Source organism: Limulus polyphemus, unplaced genomic scaffold (genome assembly GCF_000517525.1).
Source record: "Limulus polyphemus unplaced genomic scaffold, Limulus_polyphemus-2.1.2 Scaffold174, whole genome shotgun sequence".
NCBI classification, from domain to species: Eukaryota; Metazoa; Arthropoda; class Merostomata; order Xiphosura; family Limulidae; genus Limulus; species Limulus polyphemus.
The window spans coordinates 423996-430886 of NW_013665784.1; the positions used below are offsets into that span (position 1 = coordinate 423996).

Consider the following 6891-nt stretch of genomic DNA (forward strand, 5'->3'; position numbering starts at 1 on the left):
GTTTTAATAACGGATTTTCTAGAATTCAGCTACGCAGATTTCGAAAATAATTTCTTACAAATCGGGAAGAAAAAACTCTTACTTAGATCAAATTATTATTTAGTTTACCACAATGAACATTTTTTATTATTATGTTTGGGTTCTAGAACGATCGACAAGATTCTCACGTCACGATTGGTCTAGAGAAATCTATAGCCAGTGGTTGTCAACATTTTAAGCATAAACGAAATGTGACCCGATTTCAATGAAAATGATTCACTTATGTCAAAGTACATATGAGGTTTTGTGAAAAATCTGTACGTGATAGAAAAATGGATATCATTTTCGGATTCAGCTTACAGGAATTACTGTAGAACATGTAAACATTTCAAGACAATAAAACCATCGCAGGCCTGTGTTATCACAGATTTTTACCTTTCTTTTCTCAAGATGTAAAACATTAGTGGTTGTTGGAAGACCACCTACACAATGGTGTTGGATATATCAGTAAAAAAAAAAGAGTCATAACTACTTTTTAAATTTATATTTATAAATACAAAACGAATTGATATAACCAAATCGAACTATAACTAGTACGATCATAAAATGTTCTGTATACTACTTTGTCATCCCAATGTCATCATAGCAAATGCTTAAATAGCTAAATAAATAATCATAGCTATGATTCTAACTTAACTATCCATCGTCTTCAGTGTCAGCTACTGTTGACATTGCTGTTCGTGTTTGAGGAAAGTATTGGAGTTTGTAACATCTGCAAGACTGTAATTAAAATAAAAATAGTTATTTAATATTCAATATCGATTATTAAAATATACATATATTTAACAAATAAGGTTAGAAAAGTATTTATTCACAGAAGCTTTAAATAAAACTTGTTTCAAATGCTTTTCGTGGATAAAAAATATTATGCTAAGACTATCTTTCTAGGAGTATGTATGACATGACCGTCAAAAATTCTGAAATAGTTGAAACTGGACCAGTTCACGATAAAAACATCTTAATTATAAAAGTTTATAAAAGTTACAATTATCTTATAATCAGTTATCTAAGACTGCGCTCTTATCTTAATCTCAAACCGAATATTTGGGCTTCAGAATCATACAAAGTTTACACATTTCTTGTTTTTCTAGCATTAGATTTTGCATGGAATATTTTCAAACATCATACACGAATTCTATTCTTGTATACATTACCAAAATACTATTGTAATTTTGAATAATTAAACAAAAGAAAAACAAAAATCTTAGAAAGTTTGTCTTCATATATTTTGCAATTTTTTTCAAGGTGTCCTCTGAACGGTTAGCAAAACGTTAGTAGAAAATAAAAGTAAGGTTATCGCGCAGGTTTTTTTTTATGTAAATGATATTAAAATGAAAAGTGTGCTTACTTACATTAAGCTTCTAGTATCACGAAAATTCACAACACAGAGTATGAAGGGTAAAGTTATACTTGCTATCAGACTAAATAAAACCACGTATTACTCTCACATGTATTTTTTTTTAAAATAAACCCTTTACTTATTAGTGTTGTCTACTGTATGGAGGAATAACATCATCTAGCAACTAGCAAGCCAAATCAAGGGACTTATTATTTTGTGGAGAGCCTAATTTAAGCTTTTTTCTAACAGAAGGAGTCTTTTTAGGATGATCAAATTCGCCTGACGATCACCAAACAAAAATGCTAAAGAATCTCCACTTATTGCAAAGTGTTTGACAAAATTGCGGCTATTTGTTAACTAGCTTCATTTGAGGACTTAATGTATTTTTATCAGTCTTTATGATGTGAGTAGAATGTTATTCTTTAACCAAAAGAATGTTTAGAATATTGGTTCTTAGGTCAATTGGATAGATGAATGTGCAGTTTACTGTCCTTAAAAACTTTGGTAAAAATGAAGAAGGTAAATGGACGTGATCATGGAAAGTGTCTGGATTATATTCCTTCCAAAGTTTAGTAACATTTTAATATAATGTACTCATTTAATTAGTATTGATATTTTCAACCTAAATAGCACCTAAAGATGAACTATTAGTCAAAGGGTGGGTAAACAGTCAGCAGTAACCGCTACCAAAACAATATTGCTCGGCTTTGAACAGATTATCTTATAAGGCACCAATAGCTAAGATGTGGAGTGAGATCAAAAGCACGGAGGCGCAAACCTTGAATTCTACGATCCACAGCCCAGCACGCTAACCACTAAGCCATTCCAGCACGAATACATTTAATTATCAATAATGTTATAGGAGATAACGGATGTCGTTTTCGCTTGGTCTCAGCTATTGAAATAATATGATTTCGTATTCCTTCTAGGTTTGCTGTTACTTGTGGTCCGCCCCCAGTGGCACAGCGGTATATCTGCGGACTTACAACGCTACAATTCGGGTTTCGATACCCGTGGTGGGCAGAACTCAGATAGCCCATTGTGTAGCTTTGTGTTTAATTACAAACAACAACTTGTGGTCCTTAATTTAATTATATAAACCACTAATCTAAATAATTAATGTACGTAATTTAGCTTTACAATTTTTCGCTATTTTCAACTATAGTCTTTGGGGATAATATTTCAATTTCATAGCTATCCTAGTGTTTTAGATAAATACTGCGATTGTCATTGAAACAATTATAGTAAGGTTAGTTCTTTATCCAGTTCAGTAACCCTCTCACCAATTACCTAAATAACATAGGGCTTACCTTAGTCCAAAAAACACCTTAAAAATAACTAATATAGGTTTTACCGTAGTCTGTTAACTCCCTTACAAAATAACTATATACAATTATTAAAAATTATTCACTAAAATAAGTTTTGAAAAGAATGTCTCAAGAGTTTTGAGTTTTATACGGAGATGTTTGACAGTACAACTTTTATAATAAAAATATTTGTATCACTATTGGAAAGTTTTAGATTTTATTTGCCAACATTAAGGATAGTTTTTGTATTCTAGGTTATATTTTTTAATGAAACTGAATAATTTTTCACGTTACTTTTAAACAGGATAATGAATGTTGAGCATAGTTTTCAGTTAAGGTTATTTTGATAAGTTCAGCGAAATTAATGAACATAGTAAACTCATTTTTTAAAGTATACTGCTTGTCAGTGGTCAATATAAAAAAAAAAACAGTATTCTACGGTTCACTGAAGCACAGGTAAAACAACGAAGAAAAATATTTCTTACCTATAGTTTTAAGACTCTCACGGCGTGTTAAAATCTCTCGAGCTTCAACGTGCATAGTTCTTTTGTAATGCGAGATCTAACACTTCGAGTGCCGTTATGAAGCGATCTGACCACGGCTGATAATGGGCATTGCGTTTTCTTCTTCCGGTGCCACCACCTTGTCCTTGCCCTTGGTTACCTGCAGTTCCAGCATTAGCTTGAGTTGCAGTTGTAGCTGCAGCTGTAGCTGCTGTATTTGCATTCAAACTTTGCAATGAACTGATTAAAAACGAGGCTAGTGGAATAAGAAGCGATCCTATCCCTACAGCGAACGCTATGCTTAGTCCAACTAGAAAAAAGAGGGCAGTACTGAAGCCAGTACCAAACTGTCGAGCTGAAGGAGCTGACTCTGTACGCTCTGTCATATTTTTGTCATTTTCATCTCTTCGAGCAGGAACAAGATGAATTAGAAGTAAAAATATAATGCATGGAAGAAAATTGTGAAGTAACATATCTAAGGAAACACATTATTGAATATGTAATTAGTTATTATAGAATGTAACTATCAAAAGAAAAACAAACAAACATTAGCATTTCATGATCCAACTGTAGCGAATTAAGATAAGTAAAGGTTAATGACTTATTTTTTGATGAATGCTAAAACATGAAAATAGTGATAGATTAGAACTGAAACATCCTTCATATGATGAAGTGGTTTTTAAACTTGCTTTAGTAAGAACTTTTTGATATATGCAAAATTATCTTAAACCGGAATTTCTACAGTATTGTTGAGTAGCCCTGATCTCGTTATTTACAACACACTATGTATTTAAACCGGAATTTCTACAATATTGTTGAGTAGCCCTGATCTCGTTATTTACAACACACTATGTATTTAAACCGGAATTTCTACAATATTGTTGAGTAGCCCTGATCTCGTTATTTACAATACACTATATATTTAAGCTGAGTCTGAGGAAAAAAACAACATAATATTTACGACTGTTGGGAAAGGACACTTAACCACACATTTGATAAATCTCTTGGATTGATGTCATACATTTATAAACCAACGACGTTTGAAGTTTAATAGCAAAACTGTCATGTGATGTAGTACGTTCTATGGCTTATTACAATAAAAATAGCTATTAATAACAGAAAATAACAATAAGAGTTATGTGATGCTTTCTTAACATCTGTGTATTCGTGGAGAATCTCTTTAGAAATTAGTCTACATTATAGATTGTATATGATAGTGAGTACTGAAATTAGAAGCTATCTCACCTATTCCTGGAAATGTTGACTGCTTATTGAATGGAACTCTTCCCACACTAAAAAATATCGTCACTTGTCAGTTTATATAACTTGAAGCTGATGAGACTTCACCTTGATCGTATAACGTGCATGACTGTTCACGTTTTTTGCTGGGCTAATAGCAGACAAAACCACACCTTCAATGTTTAATTTTGAATAAAGTTGTCCAAGCTTCTGCGTAGACTGAAAAGAAAAGACACTCACGTGACGATTTTCTCCAACGCCCAGTCTTTCTTAAAAGCTATCGTACCAATGAATTAATTTTGCCATTAGGGTAGGTTCACTTTTTTAATTCTTTTGTTTTTCTGGTCATTAGGAAAAGGTCATGGTTTAAATGTTATTTAAACAGAAATAAAAAAAATAATTGTTGCGGTAATTTGACAGTGTGAATTAAAACAGTGAACAACAATGGAGTTCACGGCTTTGTGACAAATGTCAACTTAGTGACATAGAAATAAAGATGTGTTATAGCACGTGTAAAAAGATAACTAAACAAGGTGAAATAACCACGAGTCAGTGATAGAAATACACGCTGTATATACTTAAATAAAACTATCTATCGCTTTATCATGGCTGAGGGGACTAACAAACCACACCTGGTTCCGGTATAATTTCACTTCTCTTATACGTTACCTCTTTTAAAAGTGGATATTAGTTTTAACTTCTAATTGTGTTTATTTTTAATTGTATATTTTATCATCTGTCTTTTTTTGTAAGTTACAAAGAATAAGCTACACGGAATTTATCTGACCAGTTTGAAAATCTATTGCTTTGAATGATTGAAAGTTTTAACAAGAATAACATGATTATAAATAAATACAATTATTAACTAAGATATAACTGGAAGAAAATACGTTAAGCATCCTCTTTGATTTAGGTAGTTTTATGAATATTCAAAATTGTTAATGAACTGAGACTTAGTCTTAAGGTTGCGTAGTAAAATTGCTACCAATGTATTATTTCGAGCTTAATAGCAAATATCTTGTAGACAACAAAATCACAAACTTCTATTTAGTGTGTAATTTTAGTCTAGCCTACTAAGATCTAACCTACAGAGCGTCAGTTTATTTGACTTACGTGAGTTCAAACTTCAACAAAACATCATATAAAACCACTCTTTCCTTTTCTTTAACTATTCTACCTTCAAAGTTTCATTTTACACTTTGCCGTTTCTTCTTTCTGCGATTTTCTCGTAAGATAATACGTTAAAAAGTTAGGAATTGCTTCTACGAATTTAAAAAGTTTAGAGATTTCGATACTTCATTGGTTTCAATAAAGAACGTCCAAGTTTACGAGGTTAAAATATCATACATCTCCAACGAAGTCATTTGATACTATACTTATCAAATTAGATGAAAATGAATTTTCATTATTTATTCAATTGAATTAATGATAGTTATTTTGTTGTTACCCACACGTGTGTGTTTGATAACTTTCGTTCAAAACTATTAGATAAAAGCAAGCAAAGTATAGTAGAATAGTTAAATACTGTATAAAAAACCCAGTAATTAATACACATAAGTAGTATTGTGTGAGAACTATAGCTGTTATCGTTTTCTATATGCGTATCAGTCTCTAAGATAGATACAAGCTTCATCAAGTGCTACATCAAACATCTGTTATATTCTAGCACATTCGATAGTTTATGCTCATATTCACACCTTCATAGCTTACTATAAAAACCCTTAATGTTTTTGATAGGTGGGCATTCCGAAAACGCAGTACGTTTCCTAGGTTTTTATGAACATGATTTACCAATCTTTTTTATCCTTATATTTTTACATTTATCGCGAAAGAGGGTTTAACTTGATATTGTTTTCAGAGTATTTACTCATGATTTTCTTAACATTACCGTTGGATATATATATCTTACATTATGAAAAGTACAAGCTTAGAGCTATTGTATATCACAATACGAGTTATACAGCTCTAGTTCTCAGTTGATCATGGTTTGGGTGTTGTTATCTAACATGAGCTATTATAATAAACTTTGCAAGCTTTGCATGTGCAACTAAAGTTCTTAGTTGATCATGGTATGGGTTTTGTTATCAAACATGAGTTATTATATTGAACTTTGCAAGCTTTGCATGTGCAACTACAGTTGTTAGTTGATCATGGTATGGGTTTTGTTATCAAACATCAGTTATTACATTGCAAGTAGAAATTATACACGTACAACTGCAATTCTCAGTTGATTATGGTTTGGGTTTTGCTATCCAATGTAAGCTTTGATATTTCATATTACGTTTCCGATATAGTTAGTTTATATCTGTTGCTTAAAGAAATATTTTAAAGTTGTACACTTTGCGTCTTTTATAAATACTTTTGCTCACAAACTGTCTTCAGACTTGCGATGATATTTTGAACCTGTGGCTTTTCTGTTACATATACATATGATAAATCCATTTTATGCTACTTTTGTAGGTTC

General features: G+C 31.6%; 1 long non-coding RNA gene across 1 annotated transcript in view; it reads right to left on the minus strand.

The window, feature by feature from the left end:
• LOC111084930 overlaps window positions 1-3481 on the minus strand; it is an 11114-nt gene extending 7633 nt beyond the window's left edge. Inside the window, exons 1-2 of the long non-coding RNA XR_002609813.1 lie at window positions 3171-3481; window positions 672-759 (exon numbers count right to left, since the gene is read on the minus strand). This is a non-coding gene — a long non-coding RNA (uncharacterized LOC111084930). The remainder of the gene's footprint in view (window positions 1-671; window positions 760-3170) is intronic.
• Between the last annotated feature and the right edge of the window lie 3410 nt (window positions 3482-6891).